At 36.0% G+C, this 14422-nt stretch overlaps 4 non-coding genes across 4 annotated transcripts; all 4 read left to right on the top strand.

The window, feature by feature from the left end:
• Positions 1-2311: 2311 nt before the first annotated feature.
• On the top strand, positions 2312-2393 carry Trnas-gcu (transfer RNA serine (anticodon GCU)). Its single transcript has one exon. It is a non-coding gene; the product is annotated as a tRNA-Ser (tRNA).
• Positions 2394-3816: 1423 nt separating this feature from the next.
• Trnas-aga (transfer RNA serine (anticodon AGA)) lies at positions 3817-3898 on the top strand. The gene has a single exon. It is a non-coding gene; the product is annotated as a tRNA-Ser (tRNA).
• Positions 3899-4816: 918 nt separating this feature from the next.
• Positions 4817-4898, top strand: Trnas-uga (transfer RNA serine (anticodon UGA)). Its single transcript has one exon. It is a non-coding gene; the product is annotated as a tRNA-Ser (tRNA).
• A 9169-nt stretch (positions 4899-14067) lies between these two features.
• Positions 14068-14149, top strand: Trnas-uga (transfer RNA serine (anticodon UGA)). The gene has a single exon. It is a non-coding gene; the product is annotated as a tRNA-Ser (tRNA).
• The last annotated feature ends 273 nt before the right edge of the window (positions 14150-14422 follow it).

Genomic DNA, 14422 nt, shown 5'->3' on the forward strand with positions numbered 1-14422 from the left:
TTGCGCTAAATTTAGTTCAGGTAAATACCGGCACCTGAATGGTCGTCTGTTGGTGTAGAAAATAATACGTCAATTGCAATAGTCGGAAAGCCTCGGATTTACCCAAGTCGTGACAACACAGACGAGAAGTTCCGAAAGATAACAACACGTCCTGAACGTAAAAATCAATGATGTTGACGGAATGAAGAGAACAAATACCCTGTTCAGTTTCGGCTTTAAAAAGGCCAGAAGTGAAAGTGACACAAGTATAATATCAATCAACAATTTTAAAGCGAAAACAGAATTTAATCAGGAAAGATTTCAGACTTGCTATTCTTTTTAATTTGCAAATGCCCATGTGGTATTAAATAAAAACGAAAGTAGAATTTTTCAGCACAAATCTGTAGCTGTTAACTTGAATTTGTGGAAAAATAAAATTATAGGTCATTTAAATGTTACTTATTAATTTGTAATAAAGATTGTTTGGGTTTTATTTAAAAAATATATTGGGGTGAGCAAAACATGCAGTTTAGTTCATTTCAACAATACTTTCTGCATGTAGAAACTTTCTTACAAAACAATTCAGTCTTATAAACTTTCAGTACAAATGTAGAAATAAAAGTGAAAGTTTCTGTTCAAGCAAAGACACTTAAAACTTAATTGATACAGCATTGCAAAAAATGATTACATGTAGTTATCTTGATGCACTTTATTTTTCATTTTGCATCAAAATTAGTACTTTGCAATGTTGAATTTTTTAAGTCTTTGCATTAACAGAAAATTTCACATATGAAACAATAAATTCATGGCAAAAGTAAAAATTTCAGGCAAAAAAAATGACAATTTCAAAGCTGCATTTAAGTACCAGGAAACCGCCAGAATGCAGGATTTTGCGTCATTTACCCCAGAGCTTCTGGCCGTAATAGCGCCGAGCATTGGATCGCCTTCTACTTTTTTCATTTCAGCCTCCTACTTTTAAATTTGTTGAAAGCCCTGGATACACAAAAGCGTGTTCTGGGTATGAACAGTTTTTAAATCGAGACAGGCTACTGACAAACAGGTTGATGGTAGAGGGGTTTCAGCAGTCTCGTTTAAAGTCAGCATTTCGCAAATTCTATGGTAGTTATAACAATCTACTTTGCTAATACAGCCTATCATTAAGTCAAATGTTGTTTGACGTGTTTCATATCCATTGTTAGACTGTTCTTGGCACACTGATTTGACCAATTACTAGGCCACTTCGTCGTATAGGCCGTTCATTAAAGTAGGTAGCTCTTGAAGAAAATTGTAAATCATGATTCCTGGGGGAGGGGTTTAGTAGTAAGGTGAATGATTCCCGGGGGAGGGGTTTAGTAGTAAGGTGAATGATTCCCGGGGGAGGGGTTTAGTAGTAAGGTGGGGGGAAAATTGTCATAGATTATCACACAACAGTACTTTCCCCAGGTTCATGACATGGATTCGAAAAAAAAAACACGATATGAACTCGAAGCAGGAGTTCAAAATGATGCAAATTAAGTAGGCGAATCATTCATGCGCCACATAAACAAAACAACATATGATGAGTTGGCCGAGTCTTCTAAAATAACCTCCTCTAAAAAATTGCCAAAGACATCATTTGGGGATACATACATATATATATATATATATATATATATATATATATATATATATATATATATATATATACATGTGTGTGTGTGTGTGTGTGTGTGTGTGTGTGTGTGTGTAGACTTTTACTATTAATGCTTATATTTCACTAAATAGTGGGGGGTATCACCCACTATATATTTCAATAACAAAAATGGGGGAAGCCCGGTGTTCCCCTTTGATTCTACGTGTCTCTTTATTGAGGGATTCGTGTTTTCCCTACAATTACTTTGGTATTGATGGGATTTATGACATCGAAACATCTGTTTGATATGGCATCATCTAATGTATATTTGACAGCCGTACAGCTTTGATCGATTTTGTAAATATACAGGAGAGGGGACCCTCAAGTTCATCAGTGAGTTGTTAATTCAGTATGCTGTAATGTTTGTCAGAGACACAACGAGAGCGTAATTCTAACACAATTCAGATCCCGTTGAATTCCGTTGGCTAGGTATCCCCTTAAACGTGTTGTTTTATATTTTAATGTTCACTTGCCAAAAAAAATGGATTCCCCTTTCAGGCCTTTGACATCCCTACAGGTTTCTAATATGTGACAGAAATATGAGTAGTTACACTTTTAACAGTTATTCATCAACGCAGAAAGTAAACCGTGTATTACAAAAGCAGAGTACATATAAAGTATATTGTAATTTAAGGAGAGACAACTAGGTGTTACATATATGACGAGGTGGCCGAGTGGTTAAGGCGATGGACTGCTAATCCATTGGGGTCTCCCCGCGTGGGTTCGAATCCCATCCTCGTCGAAATCTACTTTTTGTAGTATTGTTGATATATCGAGTATCAAAAAGAAAAGGAGAAACCATATTCCCATTTAGTTATAATTTATGGTAAATTTCTAAATCGTATGAACCATTGCACGACTCATCAAAATGTACATTTACGTTAGAAAGACAAAAAGGTTAAAAAGACAACGATCATAAAGATACATTGAAAACATATGTACAATGTGGGCATATATATATATATATATATATATATATATATATATTACTTATACTTATACTTAAGTGAACTTATTCAATTGTAGTTCCATATATTTAAATTAAAGAAATATTTTTTTTCATGTGCGATTTTTCTCATTTCCTCTTCTGCCTTTCTCTTAATTTTTGTACCCCTGATTAGGAAATTTTGAGTAATTTGTAGAAATAACTAAGTGTATACAAAGGAACTATTTGATGTTAGTAGCTGAGGCTATTTCCTGAGGTGCACTCCAGCTATTTACACACTTGTGAAAAACACATGGATTTGAGGGTAGTCTTGTTTTTTCGAAAATGCCGCGTAGGGTATTATTTTTCCTTTGTCGGCATACGAGGCAGGTGACATAGAACATTTCCGACTGTGTTATTCGGCGTCAATTCTGCAAACTGATTTTTTATAAAACATTTTATACCTCTATAATAATAATATTGTGAAAATAATTACCGGTGTAATACCTACATTGATGGATCCGCCTCTGATATATGGAGGCGTATGAATCACACCACCGACCTATAATTAGCTGCGATGAAAACAAGTATAATCTTACACATAGAATACAGTTTACAAATTCCTACGATTCCCCCATTATGACTGAGGAACAATTGGTCACCTAACGTCGTTCAGACTTCGTTAAGAATTACACGGGACTACAAGCAAGAACATACATGTATGGAGCTGATCATGAGGAATTTTAAATCGCAAATGTCAACAAACCTACGCCAAACAACAATGTCTGATTTGTTCTTGTTAATTTTGGTTAAGTTGATTCATGCGTAAAATAACATGAATACATACGGTGTGTATGTTTTCATTTTATTTCCATGGAATTTTCTGCATCGTTTCAAACAGCTTCAACAGTTCAATGGTCATCAGTACAAGCATGTAAATTGTAAACATGTGTAAGTCGGTTGTTGTTAACTACCTTTAAATGCTTTATCAGCTGTTTATCGGCGGATTTTGTCATTATGACACATTATACAGCTATTTAATATCTGACTGCATTTGAACAGTAGATTGCACCATATTACGACAGACAAAAACAAGAAAATAATCGATCGATCGCCTATCTATTACGACATACAAATCTATCTATCGCCTATCTTTTACATTTATCTTACAGATATAAATTGCAACAGAAAGGGAAAAGTGATGGTATTTAAAAAACCAGTTCATCCCACTTTTATTTCAGTTGTCGTGGCCGAGTGGTTAAGGCGATGGACTAGAAATCCATTGGGGTCTCCCCGCGCAGGTTCGAATCCTGCCGACAACGAAAACTTTTTGTATGCAATTTTTTGTGTTCAATTTGGTTTCGCAATCAAGCTGGACTATATCAAATAAACCAAACAGTATCAATTTTAAGTGAAGTTTATATCTACTATAATTTCAGTAACAGCAAGACACTTGGCTTGACCGAGAGTGCAAACGTTTGGGCGAGCGCTTCTCAAAGATTTCAATGAAATATTTCAGTAACCAATCACTTTGAAAGAATGGCATAATGTGGTCATCCAAACTCACTTTTATTGAAACCATACGACCAATCAGTGAGTGAAATTTACACGCTCGATGAAGTGAAGTGGCACGCTGTTATTTTAACGATCTTGGTACTACGCTCTGAAATGTACAGTCATTTCTCAAATTTTGTTTATTAGTTGTCTTAGTTTACAACTTAGAAATACGTTACATAGATAGTCACTGTTAACTGCCTGTGTATTTCCACCAAAATATATTCTTTTGTCTCTTATGTGAATGAATTATTCTCGAATCGCATGTAAAACAAAATATAGCAAAGGACTGACAGGTGAAAGGTGAGGATAACGAATAGTGATCAATCTCATAAATTCCATAAGCAATACAAAATAGATAGTTGGGCAAATGCGGACGGTCTATTGCGTAAAACTCTCTATAAAATTATTAGATAATTTAAATGACACAGACACGTGCTTAGTAATAGAGTGGGGTCTCCACACGTAAGTTTCAAATTCTACTGAGAATGAAAGTCCTTATTTTTCGCCATTCCATTTGGTCCACGGCTTCGCTCGGCACCAAATCTCTTGGTACTTGAAAAAAGTTGACCAAGATATACATAAAACACAATACTATCAAATAGAAATATATTGCAAATTAAAGGAAAATGTTGATATTCAAAAACTCGGTTCATTTATATACACTGTGACACAATATGACTTCAGTTGTCGTGGCCGAGTGGTTAAGGCGATGGACTTGAAATCCATTGGGGTCTCCCCGCGTAGGTTCGAATCCTGCCGACAACGAATGTTTTTACTCCTATACTGAAGTCAATATATACCACTCAAAATTTGATAAGGATTATAGATATTTTTCTGTTTAAAAAACTAATAACTGCATAATTATAGGTTATAGACTTTGTATGGGAAAATATGACGACCGAGTTTTTTGGCGCGTACACGGACCGAGCTTGTGAGGTCCCTCCGCGACAAAAAACGAGGTCGTCATATTTTCCCATACAAAGTCTATAACCTTTTTATTATATACTTTCAATTTCATTTAGAAACTAACAATAATTTATTTTTATCAATTTCTTTATTGGTTTAACTGAGTAAAAGATGAAAAACACGAAAAAATTGAAAATTAATGACGCAGTAATTTGCTTGTGTATTGATTGTGACGTAATGTTTGCGGGCCGGGATGTTTCCGGGCATATATCGTGTGATATATGCCCGCAAGCTTTTAAAGAAAATAGAGGAGATGAAATTGAAAGTATATAATAACTGGCAATATTGTGTCCAAGTGAAATCAAAAACGTCTTCAACAAACTTGCACGTCCATTTCATGCCATGGGAAATGCGTTTCTCATCACAGTTTATGCTTTTGCTACCATTACACGATTTTCACTCAGGCATCGGTGTCTGATTCTTTCTAAAATTTCAAACTCACTTGAGTGTTTACACTACGTTTATCAACACAATGCCCTCTCAACGTTTAAGGCGTCGCCTGACGACAGAACAACTGGGCAGATGTATTGGAATGCTTGACGCTGGCTATTCACAACGTGACGTTGCAAATGCACTAAACGTCAGCCAGAGCGTTGTAAACAGGGCCTGGAACCGACAGCAAACTTTTGGTACAGCAGTACACCGACATGGGGGTGGTCGTCAGAGGTCGACAACCCAACTCCAAGACCATTTTGTGGCTCTTCAGGCACGACGCCATCCCTTCTGGACAGCAACCAGTCTACGTAACGACCTCCTGAACGCCGCGGGGGTGAATGTGTCCACTCAGACGATACGGAATCGGCTTCACAATGCAGGTCTCAACTCGAGAAGGGCATGTGTTCGAGTCCCTCTGACTGTTCGACACCGGCGGGAGGGATTGGACTGGGCTGAAGATCATGTCACTTGGACACAGAACGATTGGGTTCAAGTTCTGTTCACCGATGAGTCCAGGTATTGTTTGGACTTTACAGACAGGAGGCACCGAGTGTGGCGACGACAACGTGAACGTTTCCATGATGCCAACATCAGTGAACATGACCGTTATGGTGGTGGTTCCATCATGGTCTGGGTTGGAATCATCAGGGATGGAAGAACAGATCTTCATGTCCTGGAGAGAGGAACAATGACGGGGGTGCGGTACCGGGATGAGATCCTCGATGTTTACGTCAGACCCTACGCTGGTGCTGTTGGCCCTGCGTTCATCCTGATGGATGATGACGCCCGTCCTCATCGCGCCAGGGTGGTGGAGCAGTACCTTCAGCAGGAGACAATTGTCCGTATGGACTGGCCAGCGCGCTCGCCGGACTTGAACCCGATTGAGAATGTATGGAACATGCTGCAGGTTGCCCTTTCACGCCGTAGAGCACAACCCACGACTTTGGCAGGGCTCGGAAACGCCCTCATGGAAGAGTGGAACAACCTTCCCGTTGGAAACATCCGGGTGCTTATTGACAGCATGGATCGACGTTATCAAGCCGTCATTGATGCAAGGGGAGGCCATACGCGGTATTGACACTTCATCGACTAAGTGTAATGATGGACTATCCCCAAAAACTGTGTAATTCTTTCTCTGGTTTGCTGTTAACTTTTTGTAATGAAATGCCTTTTGGTGTTGTTATCAGATTTCAAGCATTCCGTATTGATAAAAGTTCATGCCGTTCATGAATTTTCATTCATAACCTGAGTAAACACGTTTCTGAGTCAAATTTATGTCTTTTGTTATGTTAGTGGTAAATTATACACATATAACCTAGTGATCCTTATTAAATTTTGAGTAGTATATAATACACGCATATCCATTTATCCACGTATGTACCAACTGGTCAGGAAACTTCTCTTTAAGGTCACTTATAATTTTTTCCCCCAAAAATGATGAAATGGATGAAAGGTGAAGATAACAAACAAAATGATCAATCTCGTAACTCCTTTAACGAATACAAAATAGAGAGTAAGGCAAACACGGACCCCGGAATATACCAGAGGTGGGATCAGGTGCCTTAGTAGAGGAGTAAGCATCCCCTGTCGACAGGTCACGCCGCCGTGAACCCTATTTCTTGATCTGATGTATGGAGTAATCCGTAGTCAAAAACAATGTGCCAAGAACGGCCTAACAATTGATATGAAACACGTCAGACAGAATTTGACCCAAAGATATGTTATATAGATAGTTTCTACAATTTCTCAATCTTTCCTCAGTACCAATTGCCATGCACTTTGTTTTCTTGAAATTGATTGTAACTTTGTTTTTATCCATCCTTCAAAAGTATATCTGTGATACTTTGTTTTCATCTATTCATTTCAAAGTATTTCTGAGACATATAGTTAACCAACCTACCAATATCAAACAAACAAAGTATTTCTGAGACATATAGTTAACCAACCTACCAATATCAAACAAACAAAGTATTTCTGAGACATATAGTTAACCAACCTACCAATATCAAACAAAGTATTTCTGAGACATATAGTTAACCAACCTACCAATATCAAACAAAGTATTTCTAGGATAAAAAGTTAACCAACCTACCAATATCAAACAAACAAAGTATTTCTGAGATATATAGTTAACCAACCTACCAATATCAAACAAAGTATTTCTAGGATAAAAAGTTAACCAACCTACCAATATCAAACAAAGTATTTCTAGGATAAAAAGTTAACCAACCTACCAATATCAAACAAAGTATTTCTAGGATATATAGTTAACCAACCTACCAATATCAAACAAAGTATTTCTAGGATAAAAAGTTAACCAACCTACCAATATCAAACAAACAAAGTATTTCTGAGATATATAGTTAACCAACCTACCAATATCAAACAAAATATTTTTGAGATATTTTGGAGTGGATGGATGAAAGCAAACTTATAATCAATATCTAGAAAACACAGTGTATGGTAATTGGTACAGACCAAAGATTGAGAAATTCTTTCTAATATCACCTGTAAGTGGTTTTCTATTACATTGTTCAGTGCTGTTTTGTATCATTATTTATCTACTGCATCATGTTGATCCGCATGTATACCCATTTTTCTGTTTGTTTCATAGTTTGTCTCAACTACCTGCAGCCCTCCCCTACACTTCATTTGTTTGCCATTGTTTTCATGCATGTGTCTTTGTCGTTTCATCTGTATTTGTTGGCTGATTTGCCTGAATTCAATTTATTTAATGCCTAATATAATAAAATGGAACATATAATTCATCTTCTTTCGTTTCGGTTTTGGTTGTTGACCTTGTGTTTCTAAATCGAACAATTATTGAACCTTCTCACATATTTCTGTCTTTTTAAAAAGCAATTCAAACACAACACATCAAACTTCGTTTCGACCTTGAGTTTTCAAATCATATCAGTATTTTATTGTTCCGGATTCTTGCACGTGAGTTTTGTATTTCTAAACAGTGATTCATTCAAATCTAATTTAGTGTTAAATTTTATTCAACGTACGATTTATCTTAACGGGCTCACGGCGGGTGTGACCGGTCGGCAGGGGATGCTCACTCCTCCTAGGCACCTGATCCCACCTCTGACGTGTGCAGGTGCCGTGTTTGCCCAGCTCTCTATTTTGTATTCCTTATGGGAGTTATGAGATTGATCACTGTTCTTGATCTTCACCTTTCATCTATACTTTTATCTGAGTCATCTTGAGTTGTATAGTCAGGATACATATGGGCTGCAGAGTGTTGCAAGCAATCTAGATAGTCATTTACATAAAGAATAAAAAACAAAGGACCGAATTTTGATCCTTGAGGTACTCCAACTGACTTCCATTCCATCTAACACTTTGTGATCTCGTCGAACGCAAGCCAGTGTCCCTCTTCCACATTTTTCGAACTGGTGACCTCCGAGCTCAATGTACATTGGAGATTACGAATTAATGTCAGGAATACAACAATTCATAAATCGCTATTTTCTGCTGATTTGACGGGTTTATTGCTTCGTATCACTCTTATTCAATGCATATGTATGTTATTGTCTTTAGTCTTTTATTTTTCAATTTATTTACCGTTAGTTACAGTTTGTATTGCTTTAATTTGAAGATTATCTTTCAAAAACTGGTTAGAATAGGCCCTCAGTTCCCCTTGCTTGTCGTAAGAAGAGACTAAATGGGGCGGTCCTTCGGATGAGACCGTAAAAACCGAGGTCCCATGTCACCGCTGGTGTGGCACGATAAAGATCACCCTACTCAACCAATCTATTTTTAAAAATTGATCTTCAATTCACTTAACATAGTTATTATAAATTTATATAAAAAAGAACAAACCACGTAGAATAAAAAGAACCAGTCTACTTTAATTGCGAATATTTGTCAGTTGTTTCCCTTATTTCAAACATAGGTGGCGCAAGACTCGTTTACGTCCTTCTTGACTTCCGGTGTACATAAGATTTATAAGAGAGTGTAAGGTTTTTGTTGTGCAAACAGGGAGCGGGGGTAGAATTCCCGAGATATGAAGCTTTTAAAAAAATCAATTGGTTCATTGTCATCAAATGTGACAGCGACAACGATCGTTTTAAGTTCCACTCAGCGTCGTGCGCAATAAACTTCAGTCTTCAGTTCAGTCCGACTTCACAGATATCAGATGACGACTTTGTTGCAGATAGTATTTACGGGGGATTAAACATTTGCTCTGTAGATCGTAATATTCTGCATGAATGTTTTATGCTGAAATTTTATTTATCCTTAGTGATACAGTCATCAATGATCTTATAATTCTATGACCCCCCCCCCCTCTTTCTAGACTAGATCTATAATCGAACAGGGGAAATTTGAGTCCTCAATATATAAACCAAGTATGGTACAAAAATACATTTCAGATGTCATTAAAAAATTAATTTTAGAGTTAACCAAGGTCGTCAAAATATGAATGAACGCGATTGCTAATAGCACCCCCCCCCCCCCCCCGTCACTCGGTACGACGACACGACTGTAATGGAGGGGTGGCTATAATCAGACTGTAACTGTAAGACAGTGAATATTCTTAGGTGTTGTTTTCGTTTTTTATGACTGGATTGTAAATTAATTTCAACACTTCACTTTCATTGTTAATTTTGTTATAATTCAAAAAGTGTTGTAAAATATTGTTTGAATTTCAGGGAAAACAAGTCTGGATTCTTCAATAGTCAATACGTATGAAATTAATCAAAATATGAGATGAAATTGTCAAACTGTCATAACTTATCAAAATTTGCATTATCATAGTTATGTTGTTATGTCATGTTTATCAACTGACCCACGGAAGTACAGTCCAATATGTCAAAGAAACGAATACCAGTCCTAGCCTATTTTAACTGTTGACGCAAACCAGAAGAAAAATTCATCTCAAGAGATTAAGATATTTCTGAATTTTTTAGAAATAAAATTTGAATCTTATCTACTTTTATCAAAATTAAATGCAAATTCATAAAGCTATAAATTTATCCAAGTGAAGTAAATTACAAATTTCACTATCATATATACAATGTTGTGTTTATAATAAAAGCCACACATAGGCCTATTGTTCATTGTGGTTTTTATTTTAAAAAATCATTGCATTACGTTTTTCAATATTCACTTGTAACTTCGATTTCAATCTGAAGTATGAACATTCAAATTGACCTTCAAATTGAAAAGTGTACTACATTTGTTAAGTGATGTATTTTAGTATTAAATCATTCATATCATGAACTGTCATGATACATATAAACATGATAAATCTTGTACATGAAAGTAAACACGGGTCAAATTATGTAGGCCTACATCAGTTTCCTGCAACACCATGGACAAACGTCATTTGGATACAACCATTCCTATACGCAGGATACAGCCGTGCTTTTCACGCAGAGTACAACCAACTCATAGTATATCAATCATAGTATATGGATGGAGACGTGAATTTAGAAGTTGAAAGAAAGCTTGAACTTCCGTCTTAAACTTGCAATAGCTAGCATATGGGGTAGTAAAATTTATTTGACCTGCCAATTATTATGCTCTCTCTTGCCCTATGGACTAATAAAAAAGTTAATCGCAAACTGTTTACCTATCGTGACGTCATCACGTAAGTGATATAAGTTAAAACACGCAAATAAACTGTTTAATGTGGTATGATATATCATGTACTTTGTATACATGTGCCTTCTCTATCGTTTATTTTATTTCATAAAGAGAAGTTATACATATACATTCACTATTACTACACATTTTAACAGCTTAATAATAGAATTTCAGATATATATGAATATATTTATAATTGATATTCTTAATCCTCGATCGAGAGAGAGAGGGGGGGATCTTATTGTTTAAAACATATGCAATTCAACAACTTATAAAGAATTATGATGTATTGTATATTATATATTCAACCTAAACTACTGTTTAAATATGTAAACTTCACCACGAAGTAGTTTATAATGAAAAACGTTCAATGTGTATTGAATGTCTTTATTTAATCGATGTGACAGAGAAAATTCGGTTACAGCTGAAACTCTCAACGTGCTTTCCTTTCCGCCCAGAGAGTCTTGCAATGCGTTTTCTAAGTTCGTCTCTAAGCGCAGTGAGGTCCTACGAACCGTAATCCGCCACCGTTACTAAATATTCAACAACTTTCTAATTTAAACATGTCCTTCCGACGCTCTCTTAAACTTGAGGTTAGAAACGCCTTGGACGTTAACGGATCGTGCGCCACCTGTAATCAAGGGCGAGTAATTTGAAGTTTTATTTGCCATTGTTGATTAAGCTGCAACTTTGATCAATGAAAGGTGAAGATAACTCCTATAAGCAATACAAATTACAGAGTTGGGCAAACACGGACCCCTGAATATACCAGAGGTGGGATCAGGTGCCCAAGAGGAGTAAGCATCCTCTGTCGACCGTGAGCCCTATATCTTGATCACGTAAACAAAGTAATACGTAGTCAAAATAATTGTGCCAATAACGACTTATCAATCGGTATGAAACACGTCAGACAGCAGCTGACCCAATGATAGGTTGTATTGACACACTATATCGTTATAACGGCCGTAGATTTTGAAAAATGTTGACTTCGAATGAGACTGTTAAAACCCCTGTAACATCGACTTGTTTGTCAGTAGCATGCCTCGATTTAAAATTGATCATACGCAGAACAAGCTCTTGCATATCGAATCAATTGAGATATGAACACCTTATACAGGTGATAATGTAATAATTCTACATAGTTAGTAATAGATAAAACATCGTCGATATTTCTAACTGTCGAGTTGCCGAGCATAGCAATAGATTATTTCTTTTTATGCAGAGTCTTTCGAATAAATTCTGCGTGATAAGAATATAGAAACAGATCAGCTAACAAAGAATCTCAGATCTCAACACATTCAATGAATATAGGAAGAATCCATCCTGAAATATTTTAATTCCTCTTGAGACAGGTCGGGTATTGTTGCGAATGAGTAATTGTTGTGCATCCTACGAGCGACCACAATTTTATATTTCATATCATATGCTTACAGCCCTGTCCAACATTCACTACAAGAGCAAATAAAAATAAAGGTTTAGGAGAAGTATATCTTTTTTACAAGACTATTATTATCACTGACGTTGCAAATGTAATGTAATAAAAACAACATAGAGACTTGAGCAAGTCTAGCAATAAAAATTATTCCATTGGTTCCTTAAACTAACATGTATACTTTATTTGTAGGTTATTCAAAATGCTGTATCTTGCTTGTAAGATATACCATTTGTTTTGTGTATGTGACAAACATAAGCTCAACATAGATAATAAAAATCTCATCGAAATAATCTAATTTGGGTAAATGCGATGGTTTACATTTCAGGGACAGACATGCATGTGAGATTTTGAAGTCAATTATCGAGAAATACCAAATATTTGCGCTTAATTCCACAAAAAAAAAAAGATCAATGTCGACTTCAATAAGAACTTGATAAGAAAAGCGATACATCTTAATCATCTATCTCGCATGCCTTAGTAAATGACAAGATAAACTTTAATACGCGAAGTTATTGTTTTAGTCGTGCTTTGTTTTGTATATGAAACGGAACTTTAATTTTAAACATGAAGAAATCGGAAACAATCAGTGAAATGATACAGTGTAAATACATCTTGACTTACAACTTATAAATTGGAGTAAAACAGCAAGTTCATTCACTTTATTAGCAGTGAATATCCAGTACTTATATAATGATGCTTTACATCGATACTTAATTCTATGTTTTACTTTATTTCTATGTAATAGTATATCTCAAATTACTCATGCTATATGCTTTTGTATCATTCTCTTAACAATTACTCAAAACTACCGAAACTATTTAACACTTTGTTCGGCCGACTTCGTTCCCTTGTCAAAAAAGATGTACATGCCCCAAGCGTTATGCATTTGAAGAGATTGCACCATATTACGACAAACACAAACAAGAAAATAATACTACGCTCGAAGTGGCACGCTGTTATTTTAACGATCTTGGTACTTCGCTCTGAAATGTAAAGGCATTTTTCAAATTTACTCTCTTATGTAAAACTTATACGGTACCAATTTTGATGCACCAGATGCGCATTTCGACAAATAATGTCTCTTCAGTGATGCTCAACCGAAATGTGAATGAAAAATTCTCGAAACGGACTTAAAACATCATATACAGTACAGGACCGACAGGTCTATTGCAAAAACTTCTCTATGAAATTATTAATTTATTTAATGCACACAGAGATGTGCTAGATAATAGAGAAGAAATCCAATGCGGTCTCCACACGGAAGTTTCGAATTCCATTGAGAATGAAAGTCCTTATTTCAGATGGTGCGATTCGTCAGATTTTCTCGCCACTGGATTTGGTCCCTGGCCTTGCTCGGCACCAAATGTGTTGGTACTTGAGAAAAGTGTACCAACATATACATAAACACAATACTATCAAACAGAAATGAATTGCAACTAAAAGGACAATGGTGCTATTTAAAAATCAGTTCATTCATATACACTGTGATAATGGTTGTTTTAAGTTGTCGTGGCCGAGTGGTTAAGGCGATGGACTTGAAATCCATTGGGGTCTCCCCGCGTAGGTTCGAATCCTGCCGACAACGAAATTTTTTACTGAATTTACTGAATTCATAATATACGTTTATCCACACATATATCAGCTGATCATGAAACCTTAATCACAAACTTAGGATTATCTGACTGAATACGGTATATAATACACGCATGTACACGCTTGTGTACATGTATTAACTGATCCGGAAACTTGTCTTTAATGACACTTGCCATACACATTTCTTTATAATGAATAATGAATATGATTTTAATGTCTATATATTAGGAAAATCGAGATATTTCACCGTATGGAATTTGATTTT

This window comes from Ostrea edulis, chromosome 6, assembly GCF_947568905.1.
Source record: "Ostrea edulis chromosome 6, xbOstEdul1.1, whole genome shotgun sequence".
Classification (NCBI taxonomy): Eukaryota; Metazoa; Mollusca; class Bivalvia; order Ostreida; family Ostreidae; genus Ostrea; species Ostrea edulis.